Below are 24,856 nucleotides of genomic sequence, written 5' to 3' on the forward strand. Positions count from 1 at the left end.
CGGAATGATCCCACTCGGATTGGGTCAGTTCTGACCTCAAAGTGTTTGAGGCAAATGTAAATACAAGACACATGTTCAAGTGACACAACGTGATTTGGAAGGACTGCGTTAACCAGAACAACTAAGAATTGATCTAAGATGGAAAGGTTGGATTTACTGTTGCCTATGAAGTGCCAGACGTGTTGTTGTTTTTTCCCCCAACTCAGCCACGGTTGGTACTTGGAATTGCCCGCTCACTTACACTGGTGAATGCTTGCAAATGTGATCATACAAGTTTGTACAATCCAGATTTAACATGCATTGTGGGATGTGTGACGTCAACGTCTGGAGCTCTATAGCGTTGTGTCCACGTTTGTGGCCACGTTTTTGCAGTCTCTCACTAGGCCACACCCCTTAACATTCTTGTGGACATACCAATATGTGTGTACCTTCCCATGTGTGCACATCCTAATCGAGTGGTAAACGGTGAGTAGAAAAAAGTTGCCATGTGTCGATTTCTTGTTCTAATAGTACCGAAACTGACCTGCTAGAGGCAGCATCGTGCCATATGGCATCCAAACCTCTGGAAAATACAAAGAAGAAAAAGTAGTTGCGAGTCGCATGGACGTATATTTGAATGGACTAACAATGCTGCCTAATCGCCATGGAGCCACCGGCAGCCATCTTACGTTGCTACTCGCTAAGCCCGTCTTGGTTTCTCTGCGGTTTTTTTGGGGCATTATTTACGGTGAAAAAAACACAGTGTATGACATACGATTGTACCAATAAGCCTCGGAGAAGCGCTACATGTACATTTCATTGCTAAGAATAATCCTTTTAGTTTTCTTTTATAAGGTATAGCTAGCTCAGTTTCATCTGAATCATGTTGTCAGAACCATCAACAATCAAATGAAAGTAAAGCCCATCAGGAAAAAAAAATTGCTGCGAAATGTAAACCTAACCTCTGTGAGAGACAATTCATGATACGGAGGTAATATATTTGGAATGGTCGATGCAAAAAGTAAAGTTTGTTTGTTGAGAGGTTGTAATTACTACACACAGGGATCCTAGCATAAAACACGCACTGATAACAGTGTTTTCAGCGAATGAAGTAGCAGAAATTGTGAGTAACAGTGGCAACGTAAGATGGCTGCCCTCTGGCGTCCGCTGCGAGAAGCCTGTTGTTAGTATGAGAGTATCAGGTGGCTATCGTGCGTCGTTTCATGCCAGAATTGCGAAGTCCGTGTCTCTGCCAAATTCAGTGTAAGGATTTGCCATCGCAAAGTTGAACAGGTATAATATTGATGATTGCTGTTAAAAAAAAGTCAAATTCATTTTTAACATAACGGGAAATCGGTCCTTTGTGACTTTGCTCAAAAAAGGGAGAAATGGTCATATTCTGCATTATCAGTATAAGTGTAGGCTATCAAGCTTCAGTGGTTTTGAATTTGCAATCACAAACATTCAGCAGTTTCCAGGTCAACATTTATGACTGTCAGTCCCGATCATTTTCAGCAGATTGAGAAGGAATAATCACCTTTAACACGCCTCATACTATACGCTAATCGCTCATCCAATAACCAGGCCTTTGCTGGTTTGACCGAAATGGACAGAAAAGGCTCCGATTTGGCCTGCATGTGTGTGACCAGCTTTCCTGTAGTTTCTCATCTCAGTCTTTACAGCGATCAGAGGTGAAACTGTCACCTCGCTGGCTCCGCAGTGAGCCATATTCTTTACGGCCATAATGAGGAAGGGGTACACACACCCAGTAAAATGTGGATGCAGTAGCGGAACCACAGGGAGCAAAGAAGCCAAGCACAGCAAATGCCAATGATGGGAGAGGAGGGACTTTTTATATTGCTTCTCTAGCTAATTAGAGAGGGGAAATGGGACAACGTTTTCCTCTGCTTAAAATATTGCTATTGTGATCATTTAAGAAGCTCTACAATTATAATTGCATATGTGTTCCATGATTAAAGTCCAGCTATGAGAAAATCTGCTGTGGAGGAGTGAAACAATAATCCTGATGCAACCACAATTTCTTTCATTGATATTAACTCATTCACTGCCATTGACGGCTATAGACGTCAAAAATTAATTTTAAACTATTTCTATTAGTTTAACATTTTTTCCACTTTTGTTAACAAGAGTATGAAAGCCTAGGAAAAAAATTACATTTAGAACAGATATAAATATTTGTGATTAATTGTGAGTTAACTAGTGAAGTCATGCGATTAATTACGATTAAAAATGGTAATCGCCTGACGCCCCTCATTTGTAATAATCTTTTATTAAAAAAATAAAAATAAAGATTATTAAAAATGTGAAAAAATAATTACAATTATTTTATTTTTATTTTTTCAAAAAGAAAAGATTATTAAAAAATTTGGGGTGTCAGGTGATTACAATTTTTAATCGTAATTAATTGCATGGCTTTACTAGTTAACTCACAATTGATCATTGATTAATCATGAGTTAACTAGTGAAGTTATGCGATTAATTAAGAAAAAAATTAATCGCCTGGCGCCCCTAATTTTTAATAATTGTTTCTTCTTTAAAAAAAAAAAAGAAGTCATTTTATTGTTGTTTTTTGTTCGTCTTTAAAAAAAAAAGAAAAAGAAAAGAAAAGATTATTAAAAATTAGGGGTCTCAGGCGATTACATTGTTTAATCATAATTAATTGCATGACAAGTTAACTTAAAATTAATCACAACTTTTATATCTGTTCTAAATGTAAAATTAAAAAAATCTAGGTTTTTATACTCTTGTTAACAAAAAATGGGAAAAAAACCGTCAAACTAATAGAAATAGTTCAAATGAATTTTTTACGTCTATAGCCGTCAATGGCAGTGAATGAGTTAATATTTGGGTAGGGAAGTGAAATAGCGTTTATCACATATGCCTCTCAGTTGAGAAGTTCTGAGTTCAAAACTGGACTCTTGTGTGGAGTTTTCCAAATTTTTGCTTGGGTTTTCTCCACCTTCCTCCCACATTCCAAAAATGTGTGTTAGATTCAACGAAGACTCGGAATTGTCCATCAGTGTAAATATGAGTTTGAATTCTTATTTACCTGTACCATTACTGTCGGGGGAACATAAATTAAATTTGCACCACAGACCACAGCCGAGTCACTTAAACACATTTTACGGGGAATAGATTCCCCGCGACAGGAAACATGAGGTATGACGACAACAATGAACCAACACAGACTGAAAGAAAGCCAGAAATGAACAAACAAGAAAATGAGGCACACCTGTCTGAGATGATTGGCTGGAGGGAGCTGATTGGTTGACGCCAGGAACAGGGTTAAGGAGAACAGGTGAAGATGAATACCCAAAGAGTAGACAAGACATGAACGAGAGACACAGAAAAACGTGACATAATATAAAACACAGCTAATTTGAAACTCTGTCAACAAAAACACAAATTACGATATCCTGAATAGTTTTAGAGATGCAAGGACCAGACATCAGCAATATGTTCCCTGCTCTTGGCTGGCAGCCATTCCAAGTGTTAGCCTACTCTGCCTCTCACCAAAAGTCAGCTGGGGTAAGCTTCAGCTAACCTGCCACTTTAATAATGACAAGCAAAATAGAAAATGGCTACCCAAAGAGATAAAATTAGATATGATGAGGCCCCGTTGTACAGAGAGTTGGCTGAACACTACAAAACAGCACAGTTGCATATATTAAGATGAAAAAGTACACCATTTTTGTGTGCTAGGCTGTTTACGTTGCAAACAAACTGAGTTCTTTGTGCTTTCTGCGGTGAAAAACAATGTCCGAGAGACTATAAAGCACGCAAAGTTTTGTGTATGGCACACTGAGCTGAGCAGCATGAAAGTGTTCTGCCTTCCCGATGCCGCCATCAGCACCATGGACAGCAGCCAAGCTTCTTGCCGGTGTCCGCGGAAGAGCGAGCAAGAGGCTTTACAGCCACATGAGGCCAATTACACTTGTTCTATTATGGTAGAAAGGCTTAAGTTGAGAAAGTGTTTAAGACCACAGAAGTTAGTGCAGATTGTGAACCAGCGCCAAGGAAGCTGGCCAGATGAGAAATTGTGGGGGCCGATGAAGGAACGAGTCCTGAGGGTGTTTTATGAAGCTCCTCCTGTGTATCTAATAGTCTCAGTATGTGCTTTCATGATACTGTGGCTGGATTTATACTGGTTCAATTCTGATTCGATGCATACATATCAAATGCTTTGGACTGTCTATTTTAAAGTATACATTGTTCAAGTGACATATTAGCATATTGACTACATTGCCATGAAATAATCCGCATACGCAGATGCTCAAATTGCACAAGAATCAACCTCGACCTACTGACAAAAGTGCAACTCTCGCTAGGGCACAATTCTATACAACAGGCTTATATGACAAAATATGAGTCACAAATACAGAACCTAAAATAGCGCCCCTAAGAATGACAAATACCGGAACATACACTCTAAAAACAGTTGGGTTAAAAATAACTCAAATATAGGTAAAAAATGGACCGATCCTCTACTTAGGTCAATTTGACCCAACTTTCAGTCAAGAAATGGGCCTTTTAGTGGAAAACAACTAATACAAATCAGTCAGATCCTTTACTTGGGTCAAAAAATTGGGTCATTTTGTGTAAAACAACACCGGAAGTTGGGACAAATTGACCCATAAAGTCCCCTCAGTTTTGTTCTTCAATGTGTTGTGATGAGGCGCAAAGTGCTATGTTCCCCAGGTGTGTCTCATTAATGTTGGTGTATTTAGTCTGTTGTGTTTGTCCAGTTAGTATGGGATCATTGTCTACGTCAGGTGTTGTGGTCAAAGTCCTGTGTGGGAGTCTGTTTCCCGTCCCGTCCCGTCTCGTCCCGTCCCGCGTCGCGTCGCGTCGCGTCGCGTCGCGTCGTGTCGTGTCGCGTCAAGCTAAGCCTCGTCACAGTTAAGTCGTCTTTGTCTCAGTCTAGTGGTCTACGTCTCAGTCTCGTCGTTCTTGTCACGGTTAAGCTCTCCACGTCCAGCCAAGCTTCCCAAGTTATGCCATCAAGGCGACTCCGGCCCTCCTCTCGCCCCGTCCCGTTCTGTCACGGCGACCCTGGTTCTCCCCTCGCCTCATCCCGTCCCATCACGGCGACCCCAACCCTCCTTTCGCCCAGTTCCGTCACGCCGACCTGGCCCCACTTGTTCCGATAAAGTTTCTCCTTTTGTTCACAATTCCTGTCTCCTACGCGCACCTTTTCATGACACTTGAGACTTTAGCAAGCTCACCAACACCGACATAAAAATACACCCAAGTTCGAGGCAAATGCTCTCAGATACGGTTGCAGATGCACCAAAGAAGAACAGTATTACAAGGTCACTGTTATCAATAAAGTATTTTCTATCATATGAATAATGTGAGATGGGAAGGCCTTGCTGCAAGCACAGATCTTCTTTCACGCTCTGTGGTTAAAAGCATGTTCTCAAGATAGTGCTGAATCAGCTCTGGGACTGCGTTAATATGTCTCCTATATGCAGGGGCCATGCTTTAATTTTTTTTTAATTCTATAACAAACATTGAAGTCATAGGAGAGCCCATTTAAAAAATGTACAGTCAGACTGAAAATTATGTTTGATTTGCATATAGGGCTCATTTATTCCTCATCCATCATTCAGCAAAAAAAAAAAGAGATAAATAATGGACTTCTGGCAGATTTTCCATTTCCTCTCCCAAATGTCCTTTGCATGACAATACAGAGTACAAAGTCAGAGCGCTGCTAAGGGGCTAAACAATCAAACCAAACAAACCTGTCTCACTTGTGTGATTGCAAACTAATACAATAGTGTCATGCCAGGTAAGATGGTTTCACTCCTTGGCTGGTGGTGATGCATATTGTTGCGGAAATCAATTATACAGCATTGGCTAATTTGCTACACACATGCACTCTAGACGGCCAACACACCACAGCACACCACAAATATTACCATATTTCTATCGACAGTCATGCGTCTCCTCGTCCAACCCTGATTTTTGCCACGTGTGCTTGGTGGAGGTAACAGGCCAAAGGACATGTGGAATTTAGCAGTGCAAGATGTCCCCCTTCCCCCCCACCCCCAAATGTGGGAACAGGTCATTACAGGACATCACCTGCATGTTAAAGGGTGAGAGACTAGCACATTTAAAAGTATTTCCTCCTAAATATGTGGCCAGTTGAATGGCCAACTAAATATGGACGATGTCCTCAGCATTCATTTTCTCATCTTTCACTCTCGCTTTGCGTGGGATAGCTATACACAGCTGCCAGCAGGAACACGGGCCATTCGATAGGTCGCTACCAACCCTTTGCACTGTCTGATTTAGTAAGAGCCCTTTTAGCATGCCAGACACACAAACACACAAAAAAAAAAAATCAATCTAACGGGTAGCGGACTGATTATAAAGCCAGATGTGAGAGCTCATTTACAGCAGAGGTTTATGTATGTATGTACCATCCATAGTCAAATGAGCCTTATTTGCAAAACGAGGCAAGCAACCCCGAGGTGTTTTTTTGCGTTAATTACGATGTTGAGCATTCTAGCATCACAGTTTGTAAAAACTGTGCATTATGTAATGTATATAGGGATCTGTTCATTGAATTTGAACGAAAACGTATCTGCCTAGTTTGCTTTAATGACACTATCAGCCATCAGAGTGGAAGTCAACCCCGAAATTATTTTTGGGCAATAAGTTCTATGCAGCCCCACTAGTCTAAATATGCTAGTTTGTTTAATATCGCGTTCGTGGAATATGAGTTAAACAGCTAAATTCCAATGTTCTTATCCATCTCAGGGAGTCAGGGGGCGGCCATTTTGTCACTGCTGTCGACTGAAGAGGACATCAATGTTGCTCAGGTCTCAGGAAACAACCAATCAAAGCGCAGCTTCAGAAAACATGTGAGCTGTGATTGGTCCTTGCCTAAGCCCTGACTAACTGTGATGTCATCTTCAGTCGACAGCAAGTGGCAAAATGGCCGCCCCCTGAGATGGATAAAAATGGATGGATTTTGCTTCATAACTCATATTCCACAATTGTCATATTAATCTGAATGTAATATGTTTAGACTAGTGAGGTCACATATAACATATTATTGTCAATCAAGAAATGTTTTGTCATGATATGTGTTTTATTTGGTTTGGTTTTGGTTTGGTTTTAGTTGTCATGTCTCCTTGTTGTCATGATGCTGGACATACCGGTGGTCCCCTTGAGTCTTCCAATCAGCACCCTCTGCCCCTTGTGTCATGTCCAGGTGTTTGTCATTGTCTCGTTAGATTGCTCCTATTTAGTTCCCTGCTTCCCTGCAATCTTTGTTCGATCATTCGTTTACTTTTCACAGTCTCTGTCAGTCGTCCTGTCCCTGCTCTGGTTCTGGTGTGTTTTGTTTGTCACTTTGTATCTGCTTTTTTTTGTCTTTTGTTAGTTGAGTAGTTTTATTTTTTTTTGGTGTTCCTTTTGGAAACAAATTCCTCCTTTTATTGAACTCTTGAAACCCTGCCTCGCCTCACGACTTCCTGCATTTGGGTCCTCAACACCTCGCACCACAACACTTCCACTTTGAAGATTTCAAGTCGCCACAGCAACACCATTCTAAAAAAGCACACAGGCTTTTTCTTTTTTTTTATCTCACAAAAACAAATCTTGGAGCGAGGTGATTTTTTTTCTTTGAAAACGTGGACAAAATGAGTTCTTGCACTTAATGTTAGTTTGCTATTCAGCAATTTGGTGCCATCTTTGAATGGGAATTTCTACGCATGCCTTTTGCACGGGGGAGGTGGGGTGATCATGGTAAGTGGTTCATTTGTTTTCCTCAAAGCCTTTGCAGTTGAGGAGTTGATGTTTTATATATGCAGTTGAACATTCAAATATATTAAGATACTCATCTTTTCTAAAATGGCCTTTTTGTCATACATCTGGTTCGGAAATGCTCATTACTTTGTGCTCCACTCCATTGTTTAAGTTGCCCATCCATCCAGTCCTTTCAATTATATTTGATTTATTCATTTTCCCAAAAGTCCATTCTCATCATTTCTTAGCATTTCTCTTGGTTACACTGCTTATAATATGGTACACTTTAAGATGATTTTTTTTTGTCCAATCAAATTCCAGCCTCTACTGTTTTTTGCTCCCATGTTAATGTAATCTGCCCAGATTCTTCAATCAGTAGTGCTGGACGTAATTTAAACCATAGCAGCAATGGGACTCTTTCTTTAACCAATGGCCAATGAGCTGACCTGCAATGATGCATTTTTCTGTCTTCTGATTGGCAATAACCTACTTTTACAGCCAATCATTTAATAATGACCAGCATACGATATGGTGAGTATGATGCACTGTATTTTATATACACTTTATAGGTTTTTGTCATGTTATTAAATAAATATTGATTCTGGACTGCTTCAGATGATTTTTGTATTGTTGACCCTAGCGAGGATACGCGGTACAGAAAATGAATGAATGAATGGTTGAATCGATGGTTTCTATAAATATAACATGATAATGATAGTATTAAGAGGTGGATTTAGTCGGGTAAGTCCCCACTGAAGGCCAAAATACCAAATGCATGGCCTGTTACTACTGATAATGATGTACCAGTCCAGTATTATATAGTCCATTGCTGTTGGTAGGTCCAGTCCAGAGTCCAGGCAAAATATTAGAGTCAGATTTATAAATTTATGAGCCAAAATAAGTGGCGCATTTTACTTTAAATTAGTAGCCATATAAGTATATAAAAAGATAATTGTATTCCACTGCATTTGTTTTTGTGTGTGTGTTTTTTTTACAAGCACACTGTTCAGTTATATTTTGCACAACTGTTTAACATCTAACTGAAAATTAAACACTTCCAGTTCAATGATAGAGATATTATTACATTTTCTACTGTTTATCCTTTTCAGGGCTATTTTTTTTGTGTGTGGTGTATTACATAGTGTGACAATCTTTCAGAGTTAGCAATAGCAATAGTAGGAATATGCTTCATTCTTCAACAATAAGCCGATTGCTCAGTAACATTATTGGTTTGTCTGTTATCGAATTGGCCATTTTGTACTACAGTGCCAAAAGAGTAATTTCCTTTAATGTGAGAACACGGTTGAATTGCTCCATCTGCCAGCGTAAAGGGTCTTTGAAGGTAATTTTTTTGCCATAGCAACCATAACTGCCCGCTCATTTAACCCGAAGCGCTAAACTGCCACCCGGCTGCACACAAGAGGGCCCAACAGCCACCTTCATGCATCAACTTGCAAGCACATTATGAGATTCTCATGGCTGGATCATGGGGGAAATGACATGGAAAGGTTCTCATCATGACGGAAATACCCTTCACAAACGCACACCCGCATGCGCGCACCCCCCCCCCCCCCCCACACACACACAGGTCTGCAAATACTAGCTGGGAAAAAAAACGACTATTCATCATCAGAGTGTTTTGTCTCCATGTGCTTTGTTATTTTGACAAAGACAGTAAAACTATTCATCATGCTAAATGGAGGGAGACGCTGTGCATTTTCGATGTACAGTACTTTTACTAAAGCACTCTCAGCCACAGCCGCTGCTGCCGGATTCATTGGCTTGGAGACAGCAATGATTTATGGCATGTGATTTATAATGATTCCTTAAGTTGGGAAAACGATCTTGTCTTGCATGGATGAACCGTGTCAGATAAACTTATTTGAAAGACTGTGGAGTAAACTTTGTTTGTTGGAAGGAAATGTTACGACTAAGACCTCATTTTAGATGTATTTTGTATTTTTTGGGACAACGGCATCTAATTAACCTGCACAATGTTGGGAGAATTTACAATTGTAAAATCTTAATGAAACAAGCTATGCTAATCTGATCCAGGGCAAGACTATGTTTAACATCTTCAATGGCCAACTTGTTGCATGCACAAATCCATTTTCTATGCCGTTTATCCTTTTCAGAGTCATGGGGTGCTGGAGCCTATCCCAGCGAAAACACAGACTACTCCATGGATTGGCGAGTGACATTCACACCTTCACAGTGGGAACTGAACCTGTGCTACCTGCTAAATATGATGCCATAGCATTATGATTTACAAACAAGGTCAATTCCATGCCGACATCTTAATTGTGGTCCAGAATCACATATTCTACAGCAGACATACTATCATAAATGGACTTTTTAATGGCTTGTATACAAATACCGGATTCACCATTGGACCAACATTTATGGGGCGGGGCTTACTTGCACACTGGCCCTTCACCTCTGCTTTTATTTGTGTAACCACATTTACTTTGGCCTTGTTCGTGGGAGACTTTACCTTTTCAGGTTGGGAAGGGTGGTTCCGAGAGTGCACCTGCAGTTGATAAGCAATCAACACCTGGCTATAAAACCTCTGCTGATCTGCAAGCGGGTGCCAGATGATTCCGACTATTGAAGTGCTATTTAGGCCTGTTTTGTAGTAGCTTTTCCTACCGTGACCTTTTTTCCACATCTAACCTTTTGTCTTGCCTCTCCGGTACCTCACCTGCCCAGCCTGGCTCGACACTTCCTCGAGACGGACTGCTTTTTTCTCTCCACCTCTGGCTCCATTGGACCCATCCCTCGACACTCCATCTGCTCCTCGGCAAATTGGCCATCCACTCGCTGCCAACCACTTGCCCGCGCCTTGATCATTTTGCACACCACCTCAAATAAACACACCTCCAACCTCCTCCAGACACCTCTCTGTTTCGCTTTTGGGTCCTCTGTCGTCATGACCTCGTGTGAACCGCAACAATTTCAGCAAGACATGAAATATGGCTTGTAAAATGTGCTAAATATATATCGATTTCGAAATTCTAATCTTGGCAAAAGGATGTCTAGCCATGTTATTTAAAAACACCAGAAAACTGTTTGTTTTTTTGTCTTGTGTGTGTGTATGTGGGGAGTAATGCATATAATGTCTCTTTAAAACTCAGCTTTGATTGGCTCTCTCCTTATTTTTGTAATTTCCATATTATAACTACTATGTAAAAAAATAATACTTTTGCATAGCTACAACTTATTACAATATTAGAATGTACGAAATGAAGTGTCCAGTTAGTGTAGTCCTAAAATACTAAATGACTCCTGGTTCAAGGGAGACACTTCCTCCACCTCAATAGCCTGAGGTGTTACATATGCCTCCAGCTAAATGTTGTTTACTCTCAACACCCTGCTGGCACATTTTGCAGCTTAATTGCCTTATTGCTGAAGATTAGTGAAGGTGTTCCCGGAAATGTTGCTTCCATTTTAAAGTGTGCATAACTCGCCTCTATGCATATCTTTGACTAGGAATTTCCACAATGATAATCTTTGCACATTTTTGCATTCCAGAATACCTGAGGGGACGGGTGTGGGGGGTACCGGTATTTTAACCTCTCTCTATGACATTCAAATTTGACCTGGACCATATGACTTATTCAGGAGACACGTTTAATGGGGACAGTTTTCATCCTCTTGGCCTCCTGGATTACTTTAACCTTCCATAGGTCATTGAAATATACATTTTAACAATGAATAAAAAATAAATAAAAAACTTGTGTTATGTGACTAAAGGGCAAAATAATGAGATCATGATTGTTGTCCTTACATAACAATAATATTAGTAGTTTTGGTTAGCTATGTTGTTTGAAGCATTACACAAACAGCAGTATCAGGACCTGTCACCCAACTTGAAGGCACCGAGACGAGTTGCAGTATCGGTACTCGCCCATCCCTAGTTTTCAGGTATCCAACATCAACATTAATGAGACAAGCGTTAAATTAATAATGGTTGGTGTCTCGGAAAAGTAGGAATGTTACCGAATAAATTGTCTCTGAAAGAAGCTGAAATATGTTTGTGCCTTATATGAATGAAAGAAAATGACAATTCTGAAGATGCAACACCTGCAACACAGTTTTTTAATGAGAACAAGCTTAATTATTGACAGATGCACTCCTCACTACCTCACCCAGCGGAGAGATTCAGGACAACTGCGTTTCACAGCTCAACAAAGTGGCACATTTCAAAAGGAGGCTTGGTTCCTTTTGGAGATAATTCATTTGGAGCATCTGACTGTAAAGAAGATGAATAGTAGTGGAAACATTATGAAACACTTACAACCTAATAGTTCTTCTAAGGTCCGGCTAATTAGTGTGCGCTCTGTCAAAAAGGATCAAAACTGGAGCCAGACAAGACAAGTGACAAAGTAGTGATCCCTTTCAAATTCGGTTTAAGTGCAGTGGACACGCACATTAAAATCGGGTGGAATTTTTTTGCCCACTTTGGATTGGACTATACAAATGATCAAATATATATCGAAATTTTATCCAGAGCAATTATCCCGTATGGTGTGGGCTGTGTTAAGAGTGATTTCGCCTTTCCCTATCTGCTTGGAAAATGTAACAGTCAACAATCGTAAATGTTAATTAAACCTGTTCAATATTTATGATTGCAATAAGTGGTCAACACCGAGAACTGGTAACATGTCTCACAATTTCATTCACCATAATACAATTACAAGAGTTTGCATCTACAATGTAGTTACCACATAGCTTAAGCTAACCAGCTAGCTTTACTACTTGAAGGTTTTCTTCTACGATTGTACTATTTCTTTTTCTTTGTATATTCCATCAGACTAGATACGCCCTGTGACACATTTCTGCCTCTCACAGGTCAGTCTTGGTACTACGACAGATTTTGGGAAGATTGTCGAGACGATGGATATGTAACGTTATGTGTGGTGTGCTGTTAGTCAAGTCAGTACATCCCTATAAGAGCAAGACGGTGTTGTCTTCATTACGTGTGGGGTCACTCACATGTCAAAAATTGGTAAAGATGTTAAAAGTCATGTGTACGTGATTTTACTCTGCTTTTGTGGGGGGGGGGGGGGGGGTTGACAGACATAATTATTATTTTTTATGTTAAAAGTCATAGGTACGTGGCTTTACTCTGCTTTTTTGTAGAAATTGAAAGAGAGAGACAGAGAGAGAGAGAGAGAGAGAGAGAGAGAGAGAGAGAGAGAGAGAGAGAGAGAGAGAGAGAGAGTTGACTGTCTGAAATATTGGTAAAGATGTTAAAAGTTGTGTATGTGGCTTTACTCTGCTTTTTTTGTAGAAATTGAGAGGGAGAGAGAGAGAGAGAAAGAGAGAGAGTTGACTGACTGAAAAATTGGTAAAGATGTTAAAAGTCATAGGTACGTGGCTTTACTCTGCTTTCTTGTAGAAATGGAGAGAGAGAGAGAGAGAGAGAGAGAGAGAGAGAGAGAGAGAGAGAGAGAGAGAGAGAGAGAGAGAGAGAGAGAGAGAGAGAGAGAGAGAGAGAGAGAGAGAGAATTGAGTGACTGAATTGCACAAAGGAGCCAAATTAGCAGGCTGCAGTGCTAAATACTTCCATTCAGCTCCATTAGGAAATGTAATATTATGGTGCTTACAATTTTGTTGAATCTGCATGTTTTTTTTCCTAATTGAATTAACATAATATTTCCATTCCACAATGAAAACAAATCAGTGTTATTTTGAAATGAGGCACACATGGGGCGATGAAACATAATGCCATACATCCTCAACAGCACTCATATTAAAATCACATTTGGTGCTCCACAGGAATGCTTATTTCAATGTCAATCCAACAAAATGGCACCCTTTTAGAGCACTTGTTTTATTATATAGGCTGCGCTTTCACTGTAAAGGAATCATCCATTGAACCTGTAATGAACACAGATTCCTAAATACATGTTCCCATTCCTGATTTACAACCTGCACGGAAAACAGGCCTACAATGATGAATAAGTTGTTATGGCCCTTAAGAGTTGCATTTGTCTCACGGCAATATGAAACGCTTGATTGCATAGATGCTTTAACATTGCTGAATGCCTTTTGGCTCGTCTGATATATTTTCACAAAAAGCAGTGCCATTTACTGGCCACTTAGACATAACAGAGTACTCCATACGCTTAATAGAGAACAAACTAGTATCATTGTAGATGGCATACAGTAAGATGTGTGCAAGGAATGTCGAGCGATGCTTTGTCAACAGTTGATGGCTGAGTACTGATGTTGCACATGCTTCAAAAATATTCTGATATGATATAATAAAAGTATGCATCCAGATGATGAATTATGCATTGGAGCACTTTTTGATCTGTCCTTTTTGATCCCGCTGCTATTTGTCGATTTGCGTAGCATTTCTGATGTTGTGCTGGCGTAAAGAAGAAAGCGAGAAGGCAAGCATATCCATATTTATCGTAATCAGTTCTTGTCCAAACAAATGTAGAAACTTGACGAGACGAAGCGCGGAGTTGCTCCTTTTCACTGTTTTGTATTCGGGGAAGATTGTGACGGCTGCAAGGGGAACGAAAAAATAATAATCACCCCAAAAAAGAGCTGCACTCACAGAAAATACATCATTTTATTTGCCAACTGGAAAAGGAGAAAAAAATAAAAATTCCCAATTGGCATTTTGAGTACTATCAGGAGAAAAACTTAATAACCACAATCTTTCAAAGGGAAGTCAAATCAAGCGCTTTCTTTGCAATATGTTCTATTAACCCTCACTAGTCTAAACGCAGCACTTTGATGAATACTGCGTGCAACAGGAATGATACAGCAAAATCTTCCCATTTTGATATATCGCAAGGCTGCGGTAGCGACCAATCACAGCTCAGCTTCAGAAAACAGCCGAGTCATGATTGGTCGTTACCTGAGCCGTGAACAACTGTGATGTCATTTTCAGTCGACAGAAAATGACAAAATGGCAGCCATCACAGATGGATAAAAATTGGGTGGATTTGACTGCTTTGTTTATATTCCTTTGAAATACACGACTATAAGAAGTAAGATATTTTTTTCTACATTATATACAGGCTTGAGGAGTAACGGAATACATGTACAGCCGTTACGTAATCAGATTGCAAACTTTTTTATTCCATTACAGTTACAGGAAAAAACATTAAATCAGATTACAGGTACATTTATTAAAAATAGGGATTACTTTGAGGGATTACAATTTCTACGATGAGAGAGAGTGCAAAAGAGGGCGAGAGAGAGAGAGAGAGAGAAGGACAGAGCGAGAGAGAGAAGGATAGAGCGAGAGAGCGCGTGTGCACGCCCCCGTGAGTGGGACAGTTGCCACATGTCAGGGGAGGTGGGAACGAACGAACTGACTAGTCGTGTCCTCCACACGCGGGCAGTTTGAAAAAGCTTCACGGACGGGAGGAAGATATAGCGACCGGTATTCACTGGAACTTACTCGGAGCAAAAGTTTGAGCTGAGAGTCCAGCAGCATGCTACGCGCTGTAGCTTCTTGCTAGCTAGCCCGCTAGCCTACAACCATAATGTGAGTTACACCTTCCAAACAAATCTTCCTCCCACCAATTCACGATTTAAACATCATACACAACATATACACAACTAAACTTGTGACTGGGATAAAAGTTAATTTTGCATTTTGCTCATTGGATGACTATCTATCTATCTATCTATCAATCAATCAATCAATCAATCAATCAATCAATAGCCTACATGCTTTTTAATTACACAAGGATTTTTGCTATTTGTAGGCTGCCCGGGTCCCTATCACCCGCAAATAGCAGGTGCACATTGTATAGAATATATATTGTGGTGGTATTTATTTTTATTTTGTCTTCATAAGCATACTCAGTATTGGAGTAATCCAGTTACATTACTTTAATATCATGGTACTTGGATTTCGTTACTAACTACATTTTTTAGCAGGTAACGGATTACATTTTAAAAGTAACCCTCCCAACCCTGATTACATATGAGGGCAGTCACACAGACATCTGGTTTGGTGGAGGAGAATCGGAGTCATACCGTTGTACCATTACGGCCACCAAATGAATCCAACACAACAATATTCTTAATAATCAATTATTCAACGAATCAATGAACATGCACATTCCTGGTACGAACCTTCTACAGTGAAAGTTTCATCCTTGTGAATCTTTGTGTCACATTCATTTTATTTGCAGATATGACTGGAGGACATAGCATCTGTTCTTACAGCCCACAACCCGTCCACATGGGTTTGTGGGAAAACAAAGTTGAGCCCCGTGAATTCATCTGCTCCACAGCTGCAGCAGGCTGGAGACATTCCACATGGCGTTAAATGTACTCAGATAAGCGAGTCTTCCAGCAAAGGGCGGCTTTGTGGTGCCCTGAGATACAGGATTTAACACTCTTTTGCCTGCCTACCTCAAAAAACCCAGCTCCTTGGTGAAAAATGTCTGACCTAAATAGAACATGGCTGAGATGCTCTATTCTGTATTCCTCTCTTGATTTCAAGAGTGTGAAAATGAGAAATATCCTCAATGTGCTTCTTGTGAAACAGACATGACTGCTGTGCTAATCTGGTCCAGGGCAAAACATCTTCAATTTACTTAAAGGCCAATTTGGCAAATTTATGATTTTAATATTTATTCAGAAGGACAGCAGCAGTACTTAAGATCATAAATATGATCATATTCTGCAGCGTGACAAACAGGCCAAATCCCATGGCGACATTTGAATTGATGTCCTGATGAAAAAAAATAACAGCAGCAAAACAGACATGAAATATTTTGTACTCCGCATTTTTAATACTTTAAAGGGAACATAATACTTTCTAGTTGGACTCAGGGGTGTCACTAGTTTTTATGTACAGAGGGGGCTTAGCCCCATTGAGGTGCACCAGGTGTGAGCAAATTCAGTACACTAGCACACAATTTTACAAATAGCTAAAATGTTTGGACTGATTTAACAAAAATAACATACTGGGCTGCATTTTAGTGCCCAGCGCATGTTTAGCGCAAGGCACAGTCGAACTGTGGACATCACATGGGTAGAGTTTTCTTTCTTTTTGTATCTTGGTAGTGCGCCGTTGTGAAAGGGAACACTGCCATCATCCCTTTAAATTCACTCATTGCACAAGAGACACGCAGTCTACATGACGAAAGGACTCGCTGGAGTACATCCATGACATCGGTGCAAACAAAGTAAGGGACTGGAAGAAGGTCTCCACTTTGCAGATGATGTTTAGTTGGCCGCTGTGCAGTGAGCAGAGGGGTGTTTTAATAATAATAATAATAATTAAAGGTGTGAATCTTTGACTGTCTCAATTCGATTAAATTCTGATTTTTGGCTCTGTGATTCGATTTAGAATCAATTTTTCGATTCAAAATAATTTGATTGGCAATGATTTCTGCTTCAATTTATAGATGTGCAAAGAATCGTCATGATCTACTCCAGCCTGACTCGCTAATGCTAATTAGCGCGCTACTTGCGGCACTTTTATCACTCAAAAGAACGGCTATTCATACAAAATGCAACAGGAATGTATACAGAGAAGCATCTTAACATCACTCACTGGCATAAAACAACTTTTATTGGAATAACTTGGTGACTTTTCCCTTCTACTCTCTAATGTGGCTAAATCTTAACAGTGTATCAGAACGCGTTGAACCACACTGCCCCTAAGTGGCCAAATTGTGTACAAGCAAGACAGTATAAAATAGGGGTGTTAGAAAAAATCGATTTGGCAATATATCGCGATATTACAGCGCGCAATTCCCAAATCGATTCGATATGCGGCCGAATCGATTTCTAAACATCAATTTTTTATGGGAATATTCAACAAAACGTCCCACTTTGGGTTAGGATTCACACATTAAGCATGGAAGAATGTTATATTAATGGAACATTAATCCTTAATATTTGTATTTCAGTGCTGTTCAAATATAAAACAGACTGCAACCTGAATTTTCAGATAAATAAATAAATTTTCATACAAATCTTACAGTGTACATGTACAAGTTTACTGATTAGTATTTTCTAAAATTTTGTTTAAAAAAATCGCAATAATCAATTAATCAATTCGTATCGGGATTAATCGAATCGAATCATGACCTATGAATCGTGATACGAATTGAATCGCCAGGCACTAGGCAATTCACACCCCTAGTATAAAATAATTGAAATGAAATCAATTTTTGGACATTTAAAATCGATTCTGAATCGTACTAAATGAGAACCGCGATTCTTATGAGAATCGATTTTTTGGGCACACTCCTAATAATAATAATAATAATAATAGCAATAATAATAATAATAATAACATGTTCAATGAATTGATTTCTACAATGATTCAGAGGGATTGATGCATGCTGTTATCATATTTATGAATGAAATACGATGACATCCACCACATACAGTACTTCCGCGGAGTTTAGAATCTTTCTAGTTTACTAGTCTACTTTCTGTCACCCAATTGTCAGGTGTGCCGAGAGCGTGTAATAGAAAACCCCTTTGGGCCGCCGGAATGTCCAGCGAGGTGCAACTCGGTCTGTTAAATTACCAAAATAAACATGAACATGAAGATGCGCCGATGCCCTTGACTTTTAAACACACACAAGTTTGTTTTACTATCTTTGTGGGGCCATCACATTGACATAATGCATTTCCTAGCCCCTTCCCCTAACCCCAACCATCAAAAATGATTGCCTGCCCTCATTCCTTACCCTAACCTCAACCATAACCCAATTCAAACCTAAACTCTAAAACCAAGTCTTGACCCTCAAAAAGAGGTCCAAACTTGTGGGGTCTAGCAAAATGGCCCCACATGGACGAGTGGGCCCCACAACTCTGTGAAACCCTAGAATGTTGGCCCCACTATGTAGCAAAAATAAGACCACACACACACACACACACACACACACACACACACACAACAACGGTGAGAATGTGAAAAATAAGTCCAAACACAGACCTCACAGCTGGCTATGGCTTCATCAACAACCACATTAAAAGAAGTTGTCCCTACCTTCTGGATTTAGAAGAGACCCCAAACTAACAAATTCAAGAGCAGCTTTGATGAAACTCTGTAAAACAGGTGGCGGCTGCAGTAAAACCTCTTCCAAAAGTACCAGTGTAAGTAAGAGTGTCTCAGCAGAGCTGGAAAAATTCAACAGGGAGGCACAAAGCCGCTGGCATCCGCCTACTGGTTCCAATTGTGTTCGAAAAGAAAAATGTTAACGTTTTGGGATGAGGTTGTTAGCGCCGTAGCACGTTTAATATGTTTTAATATCGTCCTATTAACTGAATATTTATCAAGGTTGTGCTAGTCAGGTTCTCGTCGTAAAGAGAACTGTTTGTGTATGGAATAAATGTTTTTTTAACTTTTAAAATGTAAAAATCATATATTTTCAAATTCAGGTGTAAGAATTATATTGGTACTTTTGAAAATAATTCATCAGGCTTGACAATTCCACAAAAAAAGAACTTAAAAAAACAAAACAATGAGAGGCGTTTCAAATTGAATCTTTTTTGTTTACCATATTTCATGGCCACAACAGAAAAAAATGTGTGCTTATTTGACAAAAGAAATGAACTAGTCAATCACCGGTCCATTCATCTAGTCCTGATTCAGGTCACAGGTAAGCTGGAGCCTATCCCAGCTGACTTTGGCAGAGAGGAGGTGTAACCAATCTGAAGGCACAACAATTCTCACTCACACTCGCCTTCACTCCTAGAAACAATTTGGAGTCGTCAACTAACCTGACGTGCGCACTTTTGAAATATGGGAGAAAACTGTACCCGGAAAAAACGCTACACAAGAACGACTGTAGATGCCACACAGGAAGGCCAGATCTGAAATTCAAACCCAGAACCTCAGAGCTGTAAAGCAGGCATACTAACCATGAATCCACCTTGCTGCTTTGTGAAATGATGATGAAATGAAAGATGCTCAGGGGCTTGTGTTCTTGTTGCAATCATTGATGCCATAAACTACCAGTCCATTTTATTCCCTCAACTCGGTGGCACAATCCTATCTGTGGGGAAAACAGTTTTTTTTTTCTTTTAACTATCACAGCATGCAGACTGTTTTTTTTCTTTTTCTCCCTCTCCCTCGGACCAACACGCTGCGCCTCCATCCCTGTAGCTCTTCTTTGGATATCTTCCCACATGTGTATAAATAGATTCTAATTAGCAGTTCCAGCCATGGTCATTTGAATTGTTCATCAATTTTGGAAGAACACTCAAAAAGCCTTTATAGAGTATATAAAAGCTTCAGTGAAAGTTAGAAGAACAGGAAGTCCCCTATGGCGAATCCACCATGGGCACACATGGCTCTCAGGAGATAAGAGTATGACCATATCACAAGTTCACATTCATTTGAAAACAAAAGATATAGTACAAGTGCGGCCTACACAAGCGAAAACACTTTAATAGGCTTCATGGGGACTTGCTTTCCTCCCACACTCTGGAACCTGCTACCCTATACTGTAAGATCTAGTGTGCCAGGGCCAGCCTCGCCGTTGGCAAAGCAGTATATGGCGCGAGGTACACAGTTGCCTACTCGCAACTTACCTTAACTCATTCACTGCCATTCACTGCCATTGACGGCTATAGACGTCAAAAAATCATTTGAACTATTTCTTAACATTTTTCCCACTTTTGTTAACAAGAGTATGAAAACCTAGATTTTTTTTTTGTATTAGAACAGATATAAAATTTGTGATTAATTGTGAGTTGACTAGTGAAGTCATGCGATTAATTACGATTTAAAATGGTAATCGCCTGACGCCCCTAATTTTTAATAATCTTTTATAAAAAATAAAAAATAAATTATTATTACAATTATCTTTTTTTTCTTTTTCAAAAAGAAAAGATTATTAAAAATTTGGGGTGTCAGGTGATTAAAATTTGTAATCGTAATTAATCGCATGACTTCACTAGTTAACTCACGATTAATCACAAATTTTATAGCTGTTCTATATGTACCAAAAAATTTTTTAGAGGTTTTCATACTCTTGTTAAAAAAAGTGGAAAAATGTTAAACTAATAGAAATAGTTCAAATGAATTTATAACGTCTATAGCCGTCAATGGCAGTGAATGAATTCAATGGGCTTCATTTATGAAAACACTGCATAATATGTCTTAGGACTGGATGTTTTAGTTGTTACACTAATTACAATTGACTGCGGTTCACTTTTTTTTCTTTACACTTGTATGAGCATTAAGATTCCCTCCATACCTCCCACTTGTTTTAAACGAACATATTTGCTTTTGGCGGATTGTGTGGTTTGGATCAGGGGCCAGGCTGCAGGTCAGCTCGTACCCTTCCTACCTTATCCCCACCAGCCTCCATTTTTAATGCACTATGCTAAACTGAGGGCCACGCGAACAATAATTGCCAGTCGGGGATCACAGTTAGAGTGGGGCTAGGTTCATGGGAAGACTTCCAGTCGGCTGACCTCCCCTTGGGCTCCTACCGTGGGTCCTCTCTTTGGCGCCCCGTCTGTTTTCTTTCCCAGCTGGCAAAGTTCATTGACATTCTGGGTCGGGGTTGATGTGGGGCATTCCTGCAGGGCAGATTTGAGTACTTTGTTGGGGCTGGCTGACCACCCTGGGTCCCTGGCCATGGGTGATGTCATCCCAACCATGCCTGCAGTAATGGGCCACATTGGCCTGTGCACCCCCTGTACCTGTTAATACAATTCCAGACATCTCCAACGGTTAACGTACATGCGACATGCTAACTTATCTGGATGGTCCCATCGACAAATGCCTTATGGATTTCGAGGTATGCTTCTTTCTAACCCTAACCCTCTCAAACCGTGTTCTTTCCAATGCCTCCAACTTTGTAAGAACCGTTTGGCAAAGGTGCGTTTCACAAATCCAAATACTTAGGTCCATATAGTGATGAGAAGTGTGACAATTAAATGTCACTGATTGTGCAACGTTCCCAAAAGCACATCTAGACCACGATGATGGTGTTTGTTGTGATTTCTTCCATCTGTAGAGTACAATAGCGATGTGCTTTCTCTTCCTTTTAGCACAATGGTAACATTTTCAAAGCCTCCTGGGACCTTCGGTCTTCTCCCTCTTCTTTTATCCAAAGGTTGTCATGACCAACATTGCCTCATATCAGAAAAGGTTGTTCGTTCTTTCCTTAGCCCACATCTCACTTGTTTGAATAATACCTCCATTTTTATGACTATGAAGTAAATTCACCTTTTACTTAAACGTCCAGCGTTTCAAAGGTAAGCCAAAGTCATTCCATATTGAGCTCAACGCTCCTGGTTGTCAGAGGGGAATTTACATTGCAAATGTTCCTGAAATATTTAAAACATTTTATTTCTTCAAAATTAAAGATTAAGAGTGTCTCTCTATCCTGAAGGCTTTTGAGGTTTGTTGCTTCTCTCGGGTTTTTAGCACTCACCGAGCCTAATGGTAGAGCGCATTGTAATGAAGTAAGGAAAATAATTAGCTTCAGTCCAGGGAGTTGTCATGCGCTGGATTCATATAATGTTCATTGTCAAGCAGACAAAGAGCCGCTGCCGGATTCTGGTTTCATGTTTCGTTATGAATGTGATCCACCTGGCAGCTGTCTGTCGTTTTATTCTGTAGCAGTCGGAGCCGCTTCACTTTGCTGCAAATTTTTGACAATTAAAAGCTCAAATTGAAAAATTGCTTTTCCAGCCTAAAATTCATTTTACAGTGGAAGTCAAACACCCCAAATGTAGTACCAGTAGTTCAAAAACCTGAAGTTAAAACCATGATTATGCTTGTCATCATACCAGTCGCCAGACGTGTTACATGTGACAATCATTTTGGATTTTACATCATAGTTTGTATTTTGTTTTTCCAAATGTTTTAGTTTTTTTTAGTTTTAGTTCTATTTTTATATACAGCAGTACACACTATGTTTTTTTTTTAATGCACAATAATAATTTTAAAAAAAGCAATAAATATTGCGTAATAAAGTAAACTACGACTATTTAACCTTCCTTCTTCTGTATGGATGTAGAGGAATAAATACATTTACAATTTACAGCCCGAAAGCTCATGTATGATATTACATGACAAAGACGAAAACCAAGCGACATTTTTGCTATATACCGGTAGTTAGTTTTATAAACGTAAGATGCCATTTCAGTTAGTTGCCATATTATTTTTTAAAGCACTCTCATTTTTATTTTATTAATGAAAATATTTTCCAATTTTAGTCTTATTTTGTTAGTTTTCGTTAATTAAAATATCACTGGCTAGATGTCAATAAATCTCATTAAATTCCAACTCGTTTAGTGTCCTCAAGGGTGTGTTGCTTTTCCAGCCGACAGATAAATCACATAGTAATTAATTGAGTTTAAAGATCTACGTATTGTACTGTGTTGAATCTGCTGTGTTGAAACAACTGAAGGCAACTACTTTGAAAGTACATCAGATCAGCTACTTTGTACTTTTACTAACACTTGCTGATGTAGTGCTAACAACGTGTAGATTGCAAATGAGCCCGTTTTATCTCTCAGTCACACAATGACTTGGAAAAAAACGATTCTCAATGTTAATAGCCAAAGGGCATCAATTAAGTGCAGCAATATGAACAGAGCTCCTTGAGCCTTTATCTAATCAGTGTGAAATTAATTATATTCTCCTTTTGCTGAAGTGGCAGAATCATATTTGAACTCAGCTGTCAGCAATTAGTTACATAAGCTTCTTGGGCAAAGAGAAATGATGTAATTATTTGATTTGATGCAATGGGTTTCTACCTGACTATGTGCTGGCCTTTTTACCAAATAGCCAGACTCATGTAGCTTTGTCTTCTTTGCTTATGTTGATAGATGTATTTAAAAAATAAAAAAAATAAAGGGAAAAAAAGTGCCCAGTTTATGAATTTAACCCCAATATCTTAGCAATGGCCAAAGTGATTAAAAAGGCTGATGCATGAAAGAGAAGCGTTTCATTAATCAACAGCCAGTTTGACTGTCATTCAAAGGATTATATAAATATAGATCCATGCTGCCCTCTGCCTGTTATATGTTTAAATTGTTCCTATATGCCCTAAGCAAATGACAGTAGACTAGACCCTGAACTTGCCACCAGTCAATCGCAGGACAGATAGAGACAAAGTTTTAATACTGTCAGTGAGTGAGAACTGAACCCACGCAGACTATAGTCAAGTGAGTGGACCACTACAGCATCAAACAGTTACTAGTACTGTATCGCCAAAGCTGGACACTAATTATTAGTACGTTGGTTTAAACAAACAATGTCAGTTGTCAGCTGAGTTGAAGTCACCGGGATTGTCACATGGTTTTGTCTTTCATCGGGGGTAGCCTATCGGTGCAGCAAAAAATGAAAAAAAAAAATCTGATGATATCCTTAGAATTGTAAATCTAACTTTTCGCAACATATGATGGGTCTGCGTGCTCGGTATATTATTATCAATACAATAAAAACAACACACAATCATTTTACGAAGTTGAATGTAAACCATACTGTAGCTGAAAGTAAAATGGTATGAAATGACCGGACAAGCTTACTAACTAGGGGTGTGCCAAAAAAATAGATTCTCATAAGAATCGCGATTCTCATTTAGTACGATTCAGAATCGATTTTAAATGTCCCCAAATCGATTTTATTTAAATTATTTGATACTGTCTTCCTTTTGTTTGTGTGTGCCTTTATTGGGAGCGCTGTTCATATTGTACCCGATTTGGCCACTTAGGGGCAGCGTGGTTCCACGCGGTCTGATACACTGTAAAGTTGTAGCCACATTAGAGAGTAGAAGGAAAAAGTCACGATTAAGTTATTCCAAAAAAAGTAGTTTTTTTGCAGCGTGGAGCCGTTCTTTTGAGTGATAAAAGTGCCGCGAGTAGAGCACTAATTAGCATTAGCGAGTCAGAGTGGAGTAGATCATTACGATTCCTTGAACATCTATAAATTGAAGCAAAAATTATTGTCAGTCATATCATTTTGAATAAAAAATCGTTATTTATCGAAAATCGAATCGGAATCGAATCGCACACCCAAAAATCGGAATTGAATCGAATCGTGAGACATTCAAAGATTCCCACCCCTATTACTAACATAGTGCACTGGATTACCATAATGAAAAGTGCACACCTTTCCCAAAGCTGA

This window comes from Leptonotus elevatus, chromosome 1, assembly GCF_054856555.1.
Source record: "Leptonotus elevatus isolate MCC_2025b chromosome 1, RoL_Lele_1.0, whole genome shotgun sequence".
NCBI lineage: Eukaryota > Metazoa > Chordata > Actinopteri > Syngnathiformes > Syngnathidae > Leptonotus > Leptonotus elevatus.